This window comes from Typopeltis vanoorti, chromosome 9, assembly GCF_054136105.1.
Source record: "Typopeltis vanoorti isolate ZY-2024b chromosome 9, IOZ_Tvanoo_1.0, whole genome shotgun sequence".
NCBI classification, from domain to species: Eukaryota; Metazoa; Arthropoda; class Arachnida; order Uropygi; family Thelyphonidae; genus Typopeltis; species Typopeltis vanoorti.
This window is the reverse complement of record NC_143557.1, coordinates 80,201,235-80,219,284: the sequence shown is the minus strand read 5'-3', so window position 1 is coordinate 80,219,284 and position 18,050 is coordinate 80,201,235. Positions and strand designations below refer to the sequence as shown.

The following is an 18,050-nucleotide window of genomic DNA, read 5'->3' as shown; positions in this document are numbered from 1 at the left end:
TGTCATGTAATAATAATAATAAGACTAACCTTAGATGATATAAGACTGCATGTTGGCTCACTTCAGGAACTCCAGCTTCATACTCTGCCTTTACCAAAGCACACAACATATGCAAATCAGTCATCAGCAGATCCAAATTTGATTTCATAAAGGTCAACAGCAAAAAACTTGCCTTCTGACCAAATGGAAGTCGTACCTTCTGGTCCCTCAATAAGGCCTTTGAATACGACTTCTGCTCTCCTGTACTGCTACCTCTCTCTCTCTCATCCTGATGGCACTACTGTTACTTCACCCAAGGATAATCTGACGTCCTTATATCACTCTTTTTTCTTTGAGTCCTGCATAGACAACCAAGGGAAATCACCTACTACCATACCGGAATCCAAGCACTGTATATCTCCTTTAGTTTTTCAACAAAAAAAAAAAAAAAGAAAGAAATCAGAAAACACTAAATAACTTGGGTACTAAAAAGTCTTCTGGTGCATCTCTCCAGCTGTTTTCTCAAACATTGTGCTCCAGAGTTACTACCCATCCTACATCACTGGTACTTTTCCCAGTGAATGGAAGCAATCTCATATCCATCCTATTCCAAAAAAAGGCGACAGAAGTCTACTGTCAAACTACTGATCAATTGCCATCACCTCAGTCCTCTCCAAAATAATGGCAAAAGCCATCAATAGCCAACTCCTCCACTGTTTAGAGGCCCACCAATTAATCAGAGACCATGACTTAAGTATTTAATGGTATTAACAACACCAAACAATTTAATCAAAAGATGTTTTATTAACTGCTTATATTTCGCTGAATTTCAAATCAGCATCACCAGCGCACAACACACTTGTACGTGCGACAGTGAGTAAGTAAAACAATAAAATTACAGTGTACAAAAGATCTAAAGTCCTATTCATGGCACCCTTTAATGTTGGGGGGGGGGGGGGGAATCATTACAGCTATGTGGGAGTTGCTCTTAGGATGACAGTCTCCCAAATTTTTGGCAAATTAATGCAACCATACTTGTTCAGGTTAGGAGAATTCTTCAAAGCCATTGCTGACTCAAAAAGTAATCATTCAGATCTGTAACAACTCCTAAATAGCACATTCGTTTTCTTCCATCTAATCCTGTGTGAAGGAGTGTCCGAAGCATGGTCTGCCAGTCCACTTGCCATAGTAATAGTAGTGAATGTATTTTTTATGTTCTTCCAGGTGGATGTTAACTGGTCTTCCTGTTTGTCCATAGTAGGCCAAGTCACAGTCACAGGGAACGTCATCCTCGCACTGTTTCAGGCAATAATATCCCATTTAGGGTATAGTAATATGAGATGGTGGCATTTGCCTGTTATACTCTCACTCTGAACTCCTGAAACTTAGCAACCATGATTTCTCCTATTATTGGCAATAACTAAGAGACTAACTGCCTAACTAACTGTTGTGGAGACTAACTGCCTACATTTTCAAAACTTAGCTAGGGTTACCTGTTACTCTTAGTTTGATGTTATCCAGTTTTAGTGGAACAGTCAGGAAAACAGAGTGGTAAATTAATGTCCTTAATGAACACAATTTTTAAATTACATAATTTTTGAAATAGTAAATCTTTTTTTCTCTTCCTCATTTTATTTCTCAAAATTTGGAACATTGCCTACAGTCTTCTTATATACAAATCGGAAGTCATGCAAAATTCCTGACTGGTAGGACAAGCTAATTTTTATAACAAAGTATCACACAGATCAAACCACATTAATTTGGAGGGAAATTGTCAATTAAAAGTTAGTAATGATTTGAACTTTTTTTTTTTGCATAGTACTGTCATAATATCCTGTCGGCCCCTTAAGGATAGATATCAGCATTTGATAATAATGATGGGCATCATTATCATTGAGTGTTAGTTTTTATACATTAAAGTAAACTGGAGAAAATAACATATATATATATATATATATCTTTTGTATGCTTATCAGTGACTGTGGAAAATGATTCCAGTTCAAATGACCAATTTATGAAACCTATCTAAATCAAATGTTAAAAATAATGTACTATTTGAAGTAACCCTTGCCTTGTTGCTTCTTGTCTTATTGTTACCATGGTTGCTAATGCAGTATCTGTTTAATATTTACTTATTTACCTAAAATTCCTTTCCCCCTTCATTAACTTTACTAGCACAAGGGCTGTTCAATAAGTCCATGCAAAGTCGAAGAGATGGTGCCACCAGTACGTATCGAGTACTGGTGGCACCATCAGTACTCGATACGTACTTGATCCTCCAACAGTTGCCAGCAACTATTTTTAGTTGCTGGCAACTGTTGGAGGATCTCACACACACACTAAATTTCAGTCAGATGGATCTATTACTCTGTGTTTGGTGTTCATTTGAATCAAACAAGTACCATGATTTGTGTAAAATGGATGAGAAAGAATTTCATGTAGTGATTAAACATTATTTTTGAAAGGCAAAATGGCTCAGGAAACCAAATCTAAGCTTGATAAACATTATCGTGAGTCTGCACCTTCAATTAGAATAGTTTATAAATGGTTTAGTAACTTTTGAAGTGGCTATATGAGCGTAAATGACACTGAACTTTCTGGACGCCCTGTTGGGGTAACCACTCCAGAAATTATTGAAAAAATCCTGTTTTTTTCAATAATTTGTGACAAAAATTTGAAACAAAAAGCTGTTTCAACGGAATCCAGAGGAATTTTTGCATCGTTTCATAACAGTGGATGAAACATGGATTCATCACTGCCAGCCTGAGACCAAGGAACAGTCAAACAATGGGTTGCAAGTGGGGAATCTGCACCAAAGAAAGCAATAAACCGTTCCTTCAGCAGGAAAGGTTATAGCCACCGTCTTCTGGGATGCTCATGGCATAATCTTTATAGACTTCTTGGAAATGGGCAAAACAATTACTGGAGTGTATTATGCATCTTTGCTGGATCGTTTAAATAATGAAATAAAGAAAAAACAACCACACTTGGCGAAAAAGAAGATTCTTTTTCACCACGACAATGCACCTGCTCACTCTTCTGTGATTGTGACCACAAAATTGTTCGATTTACGCTACAAAGTCCTTTCGCATCCCCCCCCAACCCACACACACACTCTCCAGATTTGGCTCCCTCGGACTACTATCTGTTTCCAAACATGAAAAAATGGCTGGCAGGAAAATCTGAGGCGATTGCCAAAACAGCTACCAATTTTAAAGAGTTGGACAAATCATGCTATATGGACGGGATCAAAAAACTCGAACATTATTGGACTAAGTGTATAGACCTCAAAGGAGACTATGTTGAAAAATAAAAAATGTTTGTCCCAAAAAAATTGTTTTCTTCATTTTTGCACGGACTTATCGAACAACCCTCATATTTTTTATATATTCTAATATATTTGGTTATTCTCTAAGTAATGGATAGTTGGTTTTCATTTTTCATCCATATGTTTGTGCTTCTCATAAAAAAAAAATAGTAAAATTGTGTAACTGGGATGATAAAGTATGTTCCGACAGGAAAAGAAAAAAAAAAAAGTTAAGATGTGATTTGATGCAAAATTTGGTGTTCTGCATTGCAAATTCGCATAGCAGCACAATTGCTATATAAACAGCAGTTGTTTACTGTTTTTCTTGACCTTCAGCTTACCATTTATAGCTTATATTTTGGAAACCAAATTGCAGGTCATCATTTGAAATTAACAGTAGGTAAGCTGGAAAATCCATTTTTGCTATCGGCTCATCATCAATTTCCTGATGTGTATCCTCTAGGGGTTTTCAGGCTACTATGACAGCACTAAATGATTAAGTTTTACATTATTATGAATCTCCTATCCACAATTTTCCTCCGAATTAGTCTATCTTGTCAGCATTCCGATATTGTCATATCTAATATTTTATGCTTCTAAGGAACTTCTGACTGAATCAATACACCTAGACTTGGTCTTCTTCTGGGTCTTTTTCCTGCCATCAAACACCTGTTTTGCTAACCTTTATTCACCCATACAACCTTAGATTTGCTCTGCTTACACATCCTTGAATGTAACATGAAAAGTTCCTTTCTAATATCTTCATTTTTAATATGATTTTGTCATTGGTGTCATCTGTTCACTCCCCTAATTTTTCTCCAAAATATTTCAGCATTCAGGCACAGTTTTCAGTGAAGATGAAAAGTTAAATCTGGAAATAGACAACAGAATAAGCAAAGCTGATATGGTGGATAGTTTACTGAATAAATGTATATGAAATAAGAAAGAAATTAGCCAAAACACCAAACTAGCAATACAAGAGTGTTCAGGTGTTTTATTTCTAACCCAATTCTCAGATCCCATAATTTAAAACTGGTTTGAACACCATCTTGTACTGATAGTTTGGTGTTTTGGCTAATTTCTTTCATATTCCATATACATTTATTCAGCTAATTACCCACCATACCATCTTTGCTTATTCTGTTATCTATTTCCAGATTTAACTTCTCATCTTCACTGAAAACTGTGCCTGAATGCTGAAATATTTTTGTTCTATAGGCTCTCCATTCAGAATGCATTTGATGCGTTTATTGTTTCTGCTTTTCATAGTTTTGGTTTTTTTATTGCTGATTTTCATGCCAAATTTGTTACAGTTGTTATTGAACAACTGTAACAAATTTGGTTAGAGAATCCTGGAAACTTGCACTAGATGTGTTTAGAGTACAACATCATCTGCATAAAGCAAAGAGCTAAGTTTAACATTTCCAATTCTAATATCAAACCTGATACTACTTTCTTTCATAATGTGATCCCCATATACATAACGAATAAGAGTGGAAATAATGTGCCTTGTCTTACTCCTGATTTTACATTAAACCATCTTCCTGTATTTCCTTCATTTCAAACTGCTGATGCACAACTTAAATATAGACTGTGTATTGCCTCTCTATAATGTTCCATTTACCCCATATAACTGTAGTGTTTCGAAAGCTTTTTTATACGCCATTTCTAGATCTACAAAACTTAAGTACAGATCTTTGTCATATTCCCATGATTTCTCAACTATTTGTCTTAAAGTAAAATCTGATCTCGACAACCTCTATTTGGCCTGAACCCAGCTTGTTCTTCTCCCAGTTTCTATTCCACAATCTTTCTCAACCTCTTTTCAAGTATGCCTGCATAAATCTTACCTGGAACACTTATAGAGAAATTCCTCTTTAATCCTCACATTCAGCTTTATTCCCTTTTCTTTTTTTTTTTTAACAATGGGAACTATTAGAGCTCTACTCCAATCTTTGCAAATCTGACATTCTGACCAGGCCCTCTGAATTATGCAGTGTAGCCACTTCATAACTTTTCTTGGTGAGGAAAGGTTATGCAGTTCACCATACTTAAGCATTTCTGGTGAAATATCATCTACTCCAGCTGCCTTTCCTTTCATTTCAAGTTTTTTGATAGCTTTTTCTACCTCAAGTATTGATATGTACTCCTGTTTGCATTTCTCTTGAAAATTTTTTGCTAGTTCTCTCACTTCTTGTTTCATTTAACAGTCATTCAGAGTAATTACTCAGATATCTAGGATATCCTTATCTTCAGTTTCATGTCACATTTATCATCTTTGATTCCTTTTACAGTACCCTTCCCTCCATTTGTAAGCTTTTTTTTTTAATAGCCTCCTAAACATTTTGCCACTTTCCTGATATTCATTTTCTTCTATATATTCTTACCAAAGTCTTCCCATGACTTTTGTTTAGCTACTTTGACAACACGTAGCTTACTTACATTTTTCTCTGTATTCTTTTAGGATATCTGCAGACTTGTTTGCTAGAAACTTTTCATATGTTTTCTTCTTTTCCAGAACTGCTTTAACTTCTTGTGTCCACCACTTCATCACATACCTCCCTGAAAGTCTTCCTATAACTTTTGTTTAGCTATTTTGACACATAGCTTAGTTTTATCTCTTAAATTTTTCTCTGTATTCTTTTAGATATCACTTATTACTTATGCTTTCTTCTTTTCCAAAACTGCTTCTTTAACTTCTTGTGTTCATCACTTCACATACCTCCCTACCTGAATTAATCAGTATTGTCTTTAGAGGTTGTCACTGAGACTCCAAGATTTGGTTCTTGTTTTCAGAGTGCTTCAAATTTTCTTCAATGTTTGTTTGGTTAAGTTTACAGTTTACCTGTAAACTTAAACAAACAAACATTGAAGCTGCTCAACTTTAATTCTTTTTAAAACTTTCCTACAGACTGTTCTTTTCAATGTAATATCCATTTTTATATTGCTTAGCACTAAATGATGGTCACTTCCAGCATGAAGATATCAATATTAGCAATCATGTAGTTCAGTGGTGGCGAACCTTTTTATGTGCGCGTGCCAAAAATTTACAAATTGAGTCATTGACTTGGTGGCAAAAATTTACCAATCGATTTGCTGACGTGCCGGGCAGTTTTTAATAGGGGAAAAATTAACAGAAAATTAATCTAACTTAATTTATTTATTTATAATATATATATTTATTTATAATAAATGCTGCACTTTGCAACCATATGCCTGGGAAAGGAGTGTCCTGGGTTCGATTCCTATAGCCATAGCCAAGTTAGCCGGTCTTGGACGTGGACAGTAGGGTTTTTCTCCCAAGTTTATGTGGGAGTTTTTCATCCCGCAAAGCAGACAAATCAGCCTTGAGAACTCAATACTACAGACATAGGATACACTGGGGCATAGGGCTTGACCACCTTATCCTGTGAACAGTTTGACGTCCTTTGATTAATAAACCCTCGACACCGCAAGGTAAAAGAGGGAAAGGAAGATGAGATGAGGTGAGATATATTTATTTATATTTTATAAATAATATTTTATTTTATTTATAATATTTATTTATATATAAATTTATAATGTTATTCAGTGTAAAATTGATTATTGTATTATTAAATTGATTTTCATTATGTCGGTTTGAAAAAAAAAAAAACAGTAGTGAGAAAAATATTTATGCATTGTAACTCACCATCGAAGTTACCTGAGCAAGGAAGCAGCAGAAGGATGTCAACTTGTCGACGAAACGCTTACCATATTTACTCGAAAATATCTCTCACTCGCGTATAACTGGCACCCCTGATTTTACTTTATGAAAAAAGACATTAAAAAGCATTGCATATGCCTCGCACACGAAAAATGTTTAAACATGTTCACAACGAGGTGGTAGTAACTCGCTCCCTGCGGTTAACAACACGCCCTCCCCAGCAGCCATTATACTGCAGATGCAAGAAAAACAAGTACAGGTTACCCTCGTATAATGTGGATGTTAGGTTCCACAAAAATGCCGCCTTATATAAATCACGTTATGCGAGATGCAGATCACATAGAAAAATTAGGGTTGTGTTCCGAAATTGTTTGTTGTTTATATAATTAAAAAAAAATGACATCCAACGAAAAAATATTTTTTATTTATTTCAGGTAATTCATGTAAGTTAAGAAAACATCATCTATGAAACAAATACATAGTATAAGCTTATAAAAATACAAGTTGTACATAAAAACACAAGTTGTATTTTATTTTGCCTAAAACATTTATGCATAATGCATAAATGTTTTAGGCAAAATAAAATTAAAACTCATATGGAGATTAAAATGCATATTTTAATCGTCATCACTGTCTTCAAAAATAACATTTCGTAGACATTATTTTATTTACTAGTGGCCGGACGTCATCATCACTTGAATCTCTTGTATATGACGTGTATCATTCTCATTGCATGCTTCAGCTTATTTAGTAAATCAAAAAGTCAGTAATAAGACCTTGCTTACCTCCTTGACCTTGTAAAAATAAGACTTCGTAATAAGACCTTGCTCTGCCTGCAATTTTTTATTAAGTTCATCATATGGAGCTAAACAAATATCTAATTGTCTCGTGAATTTTCCGGAGCGCTCCATTGAGGGATCATTATCCGTAAAATAACTTCCTAACTTTCTTCCCAAGTCCAATCCTTCTGTTAATTTCTTTAAACTGAATTCTTTAACGGATTCATCACAATCAGAATCTTCGGCAGAACTTTCTCTGCCATTTGGTTCAACATCGTCAATTAATTGTACCAGTTTCTCTGCATTTAAATTTATTTCCCCATCAATTAATTCATTAATTTCATTTTCAGCTATATCGCAAAAGTCCTGCTTCGCGATATCGTTGAAAGTTTGTTTACTATAAAAATAAAATTTTTACATAAAGCATTACATATTGTATGTAACTCACCAGAAAATAAAGTGCTCAGTTTGAGATTAACACACTTATGATTTTTAATCCACTCCTGGCAGAAAACGAAGACAATTTTCACCGATAAACACTTTATACGGTAAACAATTGATGTACATGTGCGCTAAAGAGTATTTCCCCTAATATAAATTCGCTACTTATAACTACATGCATGATAAGGGCAGATGCAAATGTAACGAAGATATAATTTGATTTTTAATTTGCGCGGTGAAAAATATATGAAACGATAAAGGGTTATTACAATTTGTGGAATTTGTTATATCGAAACTGCATTGTATAAGTACCAAGTTGAACAAGGGTTACAACAATTTAGACCGCATTGTATAAGTACCGCGTTATATGGGGGTTACCTGTAGTTTTATTGTATCCCTGATTAAGGTACAGAGGCTTTTGCAGGGTGTGTAATATATTTCTCAACAAATAGTGCAATTAGAGATAGGTAGAATAAAATTGATGCTAACTAATGAATCATGTCCCCTCTCACAGAAACTATGCTGTATAGACTCAAGCAAAACCATATGTTGCACCGGAAACACAGTATCTAACAAAAAACTCTTGTCCAATATTTCAATTAAATGAAATAAGTATTTGTTTTATTGTATTTGAAATTCTCAATGTCATTATGACAGATCACAAAGGCTAACTTCAAATAAAATTCTACCTCGAATTGAAATATGCCATATAATGCATATGTGAGTTTCTGTGCCAGCTCAAATGCAAACAAGCAGCAATAAAATTCAACCAAACATTGAAATTTGTGTGAGTTGAGCCCCACCGATAAAGAGAAGTTCCATCAGAATGATAAACGACACCTCGTGAATGTGTTAAAACTAAGAAATGTATAGTGAATGTTGTTATGACAGTGGCGCATGTTATGGAATCGGTTGAAGAGAATTATCATTTCAACTCAACAATTGTCGATTGTCTTTGGGTCATGCGATCTTTTGTTAATACCGCACCAATCATATGCACATCTTCATAGCTGCTCTCTGGTGTAAAAAAAAATTTAACTTGTGTGTATTGTAACAATTAAAAAAAAAAGGTTGAATAATTTATAAGCTTATAAAAGGATATCACCTGTAAATCATTGACGTGCCAGCAAAATTCTTGGATGTGCCACCCTGGCTTGCGTGCCATAGGTTCGCCATCTATGATAACTGGTAATTAGTTTACAGAATTAACAACGCATATAAAGTATATTAATTAAAGGTAACTTTAATAAATAACTTCTATATTTCGGCAACGTCACGTTGCCATCTTCAAGAACATAAAGATATGGTATGTGCATGCGGCACTAACAAAAGCAAATGAGGAAGAAAGCAAGAAACTAATCTTGTTCCCAAAGTCCTAATGGTGCCCTCTGGTGGGCTAATTTGGTTGACTTGGCAGTTGGGCTGAAGTTCTCAAAATGTAAGTCTCCCAAATTTGGGGTAGTTTCATGCACCCAAATTTGTTGAGGTTAGGAGCGTTTTTTAGAGCTGCTGAAGATTCCTTGAATAATCTCTCGTATTTAAACTTGCTGTGGTGTATTATTTTTGTTTTCTTCCAACGGATTCTATGGTGGGTATCTAAGGCATGGTCTGCCAGCCCAGAGCGGCTGTACTGGTGAAACCGGATGTAGTCCTTGTGTTCTGAAATCCTGATATTTGTTGTTCTGCCTGTTTGGCCAAAGTAGGACAATTTGCAGCTGCAAGGGACCTGGTATTCACCAGGTAGGTCTAGGGGAAGTGGTTGGTCCTTGGTAGAGCGGATAAGGGATGCCAACTTTTTATATGGTCTGTAACAAGAAGTAAGGTCATATTTTCTGAGGATATTGGTTATTTTCTCAGAGGTGCCCTGGATGTAGGGGATGGTGATAGATTTGGTGTAATCTTTATTGTGGAGGAGGGGAGGGGAGTTGTGGTTTACTGGTTTGAGTATTTTTTGGATTTTTTTGGGGTTATATCCATTGGCTATGAAAGTGTTGTGGATGTGGTTTAGTTCAGTAGTTAGGGCCTTGTCATCTGAGCAGATTAATTTTGCCCTGTTATATAGTGTTTTTATAACTCCATATTGTTGTGAGGGGGGGATTGCTGGTGAATGTATCTGCCAGTATGGGTGAGTTTTCTGTAAACAGAGAAAACCAAAGATCCATCAATCTGGCGGGTGATTAAAGTGTCTAGGAAGGGGAGGGTGTTGTTTTCCTCTTTTTCGAAGGTGAACTGGACTCTGGGGTGTTGGTTGTTTAAGTGTGTTAGGAAGAAGTAGAGTGAGTCTGAGCCATGTAGCCAAATAGCGAACACATCATCCACGAAACGAAGCCAAAGTAGTGGGGTTTTGTGGGGCGGAGTTTAAGGCTTTCTCTTCAAAGGTCTCCATAAAGAAATTGGCCAAGGGTGAGGAAAGTGGTGAACCCATGGCTGTCCCCTTTATCTCTTTGTAGAACTTTCCTTGCCAAACGAAATAACCTGAGTTCATTGTGAACTGAAATCGGGCTGAGATATCGGGAGGAAACTTGGCTTGGATGAACTCTAGGGTTTCTTTGAGTGGGACATTAGTGAATAGGGAGGAGACGTCAAAACTGACCATTATGTCAGTGTGTTGGAGTGAGAGGTTTTCTACACTGGCTTTAAAGTGGGCTGATTTTTTTATGCGTGATGGTGTGTTGCCAGTATAGTGTGTGAGCGTTTTGGCTAAATGTTTGGCTAATTTATATGTGGGGGAATCAATGCCATCCACTATGGGATGTAATGGCACATTTTGTTTATGTATTTTTGGGAGTCCATATAATGGGGGGGGGGTCTAGAGTTATAAGGTTTTAGTTTGTTAGTGACTTCCACAGGCCAAGAAGTGACTTTCTTAAGGAGTCTGTGGAGAGTTCTAATCTGAGAGCTGGTAGGATTATATTCAATAGGGAGATAAGTAGTACGGTCTAGTACTAAAGCATTAAGCTTACCTTTGTAGTCCTTTTGATTTAGCACCACAGTGGCATTTCCCTTATCTGCTTTGGTGATTACTATTTTTTTGTTATTTTTCATTTCTTGTAGGGCTGCATATTCGTCTTTGGATAGGTTGGTTTTTGGAGGTTTGGCTTTAGTGAGAACACCGACTACATCCAGTCTGATGTTGTTGGCGATATGGTTAGGCAGGTTGCGAATCCCACGTTCTATTGGATCATGATTTCTTCGGCAGGTATTCTTTTAGGAGCTAGGGCAAAATTGTGACCACGTGCAAGTGCAGTGAGTGCCTCAGGCTTTAAAACTACAGACAAGAGGTTGACTACTGTGTTGAGTGGCAGCTGTGGTAAGGAAGTAGAATTCTTTGTCAGGTTTTCGTATTTTTTCAAGTGCCGACTTCTTATTTTTTCGAACTCTTTTCTTGCCGATGCACATGAGACGTCATAAAGTATCGTCCAAAGATCATGGCCGAGTGTATTCGAAAGCTCTTCCTCTAGCGCCCATACGGTTTTGTTTACGTCGGCAAGGAGAACACATGACTTGAAAAAAACATGACTTGACCACCTGTTACAGACCACATAGAAAATTGGCATCCCTTATCCGCTCCACTAAAGACCAACCACTTCCCCTAGACCTACTTGGTGTATACCAGGTCCCTTGCAGCTGTAAACTGTCCTACTTTGGCCAAACAGGCAGGACAGCAAATATCAGAATTTCAGAACACAAGGATTACATCCGATTTCACAAATACAGCCACTCTGGGCTTGCAGACCACGCTCCAGATACTCAAATGGAAGAAAGCCACGGTAATACACCGCAGCAAGTTCAAATATGAAAGACTATTCATGGAATCAGCCTCAGCCCTTAGGAACATGCCAAACCTCAACAAATTTGGATGCATGAGACTGCCCAAATTTGGGAAACATTTATCAGAAGAACTTCAGCCCAAAGGCCAAGAACTACCAATATAGCCTGCCAGGGGGCACCATCAGGACTTTAGGAAAACATTAACTTCCTAGCTTCTGCTCTCATTTGCTGTTATGTAGTACTTGTGTGCACGTGTCTTTGTAATAAGTTCCCAAGAAGATGGCAACGTGATGTTTGCCGAAATATCGGAAAGTATATATTAAAGTTTATTTAATTTATATTTCTAGTGTACGCTGTCAATTCCTTAATTATTAGTTATCATGTATAACCAGCGTATAAGCCTCTCAACAAGAATAAGCTGCTAATATGCTAAAAACCCAACCCCAATGCAATAAAAATCAAGGTTTAATTCTCTATCAAGTGTGGTCAGCTCTGATAAAAAAAAAATCTACCTCAATCTGAGCTCGGACTGTATGAACGAGAACAAAAACACGTGACATCGTCCAGTATTGTTCAACGTCAATAACGTTTTATATCTGCATTCTGTTATTTGAGTTTTATGAATAGCCAGACGGTTATGATTTGTATTTATTAATTCTCTTGTTTAAACTTTAAGTTATACTATTTACCCCCTGAAGATGTAAATCCTATGATTTACGAAACTTGTCAGGAACTATTATTTCAGTGTTTTGTATAACTGAATAATAAAAAATGTGGTGTAATCACCGAAATATATCTTTTGAACCAATTAACCACAGAAGTCTACACCTGCAAGGGCATTTGTTGTCGCTAATTGGTCGGAGGCGTGACCTGATTTGTAAATTGTGGAGTTTCCAACATTCGGAAATTAGGTACGGACGGTGGATGTTGATTAGTTTTCATCCCATTTTATGGCTATTGTTTCGGATATTCTAAGCATTGTTTCGTTGTCTTGTTTGTCTATTATTATGGCCTTGTCATTTTGCAGGATGTGTTTCAGTTCAAGGGCACGAGCTGCTATTTCTGTCTTCCCTGTACTCTGTATTCTATTTTTCTTTTTGATGTTGCATTGTTTTTTTTTTGTGTTTAAATGTTCTGGAATAGGGATGTTACAGTCACTGAAGTGTTCTTGTAGTCTAGTCCATAAAGACCTAATGGTAGAGCCTGTGTAGGTGATATCACAGTCTTTTTGGCAAGGAAATTTGTAGACTACATTATGGTGTTCAAATATTTCTTTGTGTGTGTGAGCGATTTACTGGGTTTTAGGAGAGTTGCTAATTTTTGGTTCGTGGTGAATACTAGCTTATAGTCCGTGTGTTTGAAAATGTATTTGTAGGCTTTGTATGTGTTTTGGATGTATGGCAGTTTGATGTTGGGAAGTCAGTTTTGGTTGCGTTGTTGTGTATGACGGGTTTTTGCCGTTCTGTTTGCGTGATTTATTAGTTCTATGCGATAGTTGTGATTTTTAAAAATCTATGTTAAATTCTTTAGTTCCGTGTTAAGATAATTACAGTTAGTTGTGAATTTGTAAGCATTTATAAATTGTGATAGGATGACTGATTTTTTAACGGAATATGGGTGATATGAACTGAAATGGGGGTAGTTTCCAATATGCAGGTTTGTGGTATATTTTTGTGACTATTTTGTTGTTGGTTCTGATTAATGTCAGGTTTAGGAAATTGATGGATTTGTTCTGTTCAGTTTCCATGGTGAATTTAAGTCTGTTGCTGTAATTGTTGAGGGATGTTTGTAAGGCGGTGATGTGTGTGTGTGGGTTTACCAATGCATAGAATATCGTCCACATATCTGCCATAAAAGGTGATGGGGGGGGGGTAAGAGTGATTCTATGTGTGCCAGGAATAATTCCGCTAGTTGTCCACTGATGTTTTTGCCCACAGGGAGACCAAAAATTCGAACGTATATGTTGTTATTGAACTTAAAGAAATTGGTTGATATTGTGAGTTTGATCAGGTTAATGATGTCATTAGGTATTAATTTTGTGCATTTGTGCAGGGTGTGGTCCTCTGTGAGTAGTGTGTGTGTATGATGTCTAATGTTTTGGAAACATCCACGTTAGTATATAAAGAGGTTGCATCTAATGAGGTGAGGACATCATCACAGGATTAAGTAATGTTATTTATTTTCTGGAATAGGTCGTCCGTATTTTTAATCATAGAATTAGACATTGTAAGTAATGGTTTGATGAGTTTGGCAACAAATTTTGATATGGGTGGTGTTCTTATAGGAGACTATAGGCCGTATCGGGTAACCGTCTTTGTGGGTTTTGATATTCCCGAACATATAAGGGGTGCTGGGGGTCAAAACGATAAATAAAACCACATTTTTCAATGTGGTTTTATTTATCTTGTTTTGACTTTTTAAGGTGTAGGGTGCTGTTGATTTGTTTTATGAGGTCGGGGGTAGGATCATTTTGGATTTTTTGGTAGGTGCGTGTGTGTTGGTCGTTTAAGACGGCCGTTATTTTGTTGTGGCAATAGGTTTTGTTAATGATGACTACAGTATCCCCCTTTGTCTGCTTTTGTGATCATTATATCCGGGTTCATTCTTAAAGATAACAACAACATTACTCCCAACTTTTTGTAAGTTGGGAGTAATGTTGGGTTTCACTATTATTTTGCTATTTATGATGTTGTTTATTTTCTGGAATATATTATCTCTGTTGGGGTCATTTTCAAGTTTCGCTTGGACTTTGATGATGATGTCTTTTCTCGGTACGTATTTTGGAGATACAGCAAAATTAAGTCCTTTGTGCAGGATGGTGATTTCATTGGGTGTGAGAGTGTGGTGTGACAGATTTATGATAGAGTTATCTTGTGTGGATCGTGATGCTGTGATATCCGAAGGAATGGGAGCTGTACGTATAGTGTATTCGGTGCCTGTTAAGGCATACCATTTGTTTGTGTGTCGGGCTTCTATTAACTGCGTGTAGTCATTGATGTGTGATTGGGTACTTTCAGATAAACCAGTCCATTCCTTAGGGGTCAGTAAAGTTTTCAATCTATGTTTTGTATTGTGTATGTATGAATCAGCTTGATTTTTCTTTTTGAATCTATCATGCATGGCCTGTTTGATGAGAGTGCATGATGCTCGGTAGCAAATTTTGTTATTACCGGGAATGGAGCGATTTCCGTGTACCCTTGCAAAATTTGGCGTGACTTTGTGATGGAGGCAGTGTTTAAGGAATGTTATGTGTATTTTTTGTGCCATGTATGTTAGGATGGTTTTTCTGGTAGGTTTCTTTTGTGAAAATTATACATTCATTGAATGTATGATGTGAGCCCATGACATAGCCTTGTGTTTGGTGCGTGTACTAAAATGATCTTTATTTTAAGGCGTTTATTGTGATGGGGGGGAGGTTTATTTGAGTAGAGAGCCAATGGATGAAGGTTTGTATAGTTATAAAATACAATTAAATATAGGTATTTATTTCTGGGAAAATTCCCATGTTACTCCTCTTAAAAAACTGTTATTTTTACTGCTATTATAGCCTGTTTTTGTTTAGAAGTATCCCTAATTTTAAATACATTGGCTTTTTTCCTCAAGAAATTTTAAAGGAAAATATAGCAGAATAATTTACGAATAAAATTTTGTACATACCTTGTTTAGATGTTAGGATGACATCATTCTCCATACTTCTGCTGTTAGGTTGTTAAAAAAGGGGGGAGACATGGGGGGAGTGTTTGACGCAAGGCAGGAAGAATAATTTTTTGAAAACTTTTTTTTTTTTTTTAAATAATAATATTAGTAGTAGTAAAAATAATATTTTTTTAAGTGGAGTAACATGGGAATTTTCCCAGAAATAAATACCTATATTATCATCATAATTTTCTTCATACGTACAGGTCATATAGTCTGTAATTGTTCAACCTTACCTTCTGATGATGCGCAATTATGACCCTCTGCTGGTTGCTCTAACACTAGATTGCTTTTGGGGTTCCTCAAAGAACTAATTTATCTACATAAAGTGCATTAATTGTATATATTACATGCGGTCCTCGAGTTACGTCGGAGATCCATTCCTACTGACCGATATAAGGCGATTTTTGATGCAAGTTGAAATTACCATAGCCTAAGTTACTTGCTTAACCTAAAACACCCTAAAGTCATGCGTATATATCAAGAAACAGAACTAGGCCATAGGAAAATGAAAGGGAGAACATAATTACTGTATAGTACAATATAGAACAAGAAGCCTTTCCATCTCAATCATGAGCCTACTACTTTTTTTTGTAATCACAGTCGATTTCATGGGCGCCAATCCTTTCACGTGTTCAAGGATGTGAACTTTATCCTTGATAATAGTCCCGACTGTGGTACGACTTAAGTTCAATGCGTGGCCACGCTCATTGGTGTTTCTTCCTTTTTTGCCCTTTTAATAATGTCTAATTTCACTTCTAATGTAATGGCTTTCCTTTTCTTCGACACACTGCCATTGGAAGAGTCTACCTTACGTTTGGGTGCCATATTGAGGGTAAAAAGTCACAAAAAAACACAAAAGTGAGAGAGCGGATGTAAACAAAGCATGCAGTACCCAAAGAGTGTATGCTGGGAGCCAAGCAATGCCACCTCTCCCAAACAAACGCCGCGTAACGGTGTATTCTTCCGCCGTGCTCACAAACAAGTTCGCCCACGACGTTTGAATTTTACATCGTGCTGCTTCAAGTTGAAATTTATTTTTAAAATTATTTATGGGATTGCTGCCATAAAGTCGAAACAACGCATGTCGAGGATGACGTAGGTGGAGGACCCCCCTGTATTATTATTATTACGTGACACATCCAGGGAGTCCAAAGTCTCATCGAGGGAGGGCACCTACTCTACAGCTCTCTGTCTCCACTAACACCATCTACCGCCCACCACCACTAGCATTTCCACAGACAATCACAAACATCCATGCCCACGGCAGGATTTGAACCCACAGTATTTTGGCTGGAGAGCAGATATGGTAACTACTCGGCTAACTATAGCATAAATATTTTAGGTTTATCATTTTACTTTTTCTTTCTTGCCTCTGCTCAACATTTATATGTCATATCAATACAAAATAATAACGGAAAACTCGTGTACAAAGATTATTTAATAGCGTAATTTTCACCTGTGTGTCACAGGCATCTTCAGTAATATTAAGCTCAAATTAAACAATAACTGACAATTCCAAAAAGCCCCACCTAAGTAGCTGGTGTAAGATAACTAAAAATGTCAATAAATTTCCTAACAAAAAAAAAATCTATACAATAAAAAGTTAGGAAAGATTAGCTGATTTGTAAAGTACTATCTCCCATAAAGGGAATAGATGTAAGCCGTCAGATCTGTTTAAGTTAGGAGAATGAAGTAAAGTTTCATATGTTTCTTTATAAAGGCGTTCCATGAGGAACCGACTTTAGTGAAGGACTCTTGTCTTTCTCCAATGAACTCTATGTCTAGTGAAGATGGCATGTTCTGCAAGTCCAGACTTTTCAGGCTTAAAGTATTCAATATAAGATTGGTGTTCTTCTAGCCGAATAGAGGTAGATCTTGCTGTTTGTCCAAAATAAGATAATCCACAAGAGCACGGAATCAAGTAGACACCTGGATAATTAAGATGTGGAAGCTTGTCCTTAGGAGAAGTGAGAAAGGTGGAGATTTTTCTAAACTGTCAAAAGGCAACAAAAATATTCAGTGGTTTTAAGATCTGCCGCTATTCGGCTAGAAGAGCACCAGTCTTATATTGAATACTTTAAACCTGAAAAGTCTGGATTTGCAGAACATGCCATCTTCGCTAGACATAGAGTTCATTGGAGAAAGACAAGAGTCCTTCACTAAAGTCGGTTCCTCATGGAACGCCTTTATAAAGAAACATGTGAAACTTTACTTCATTCTCCTAACTTAAACAGATCCAACGGCTTACGTCTATCCCCTTTATGGGAGATAGTACTTTACAAATCAGCTAATCTTTCATAGATTTTTAGGAAATTTATTGACCATTTTAGTTATCTTACACCAGCTACTTAGGTGGCGCTTTTTGGAATTGTCAGTTATTGTTTAATTT

General features: G+C 36.5%; 1 protein-coding gene across 2 annotated transcripts in view; it reads left to right on the top strand.

The window, feature by feature from the left end:
- Sf3b3 (splicing factor 3b subunit 3) overlaps positions 1 to 18,050 on the top strand; it is a 300,761-nt gene that overhangs the window by 182,963 nt on the left and 99,748 nt on the right. The window lies entirely within an intron of this gene.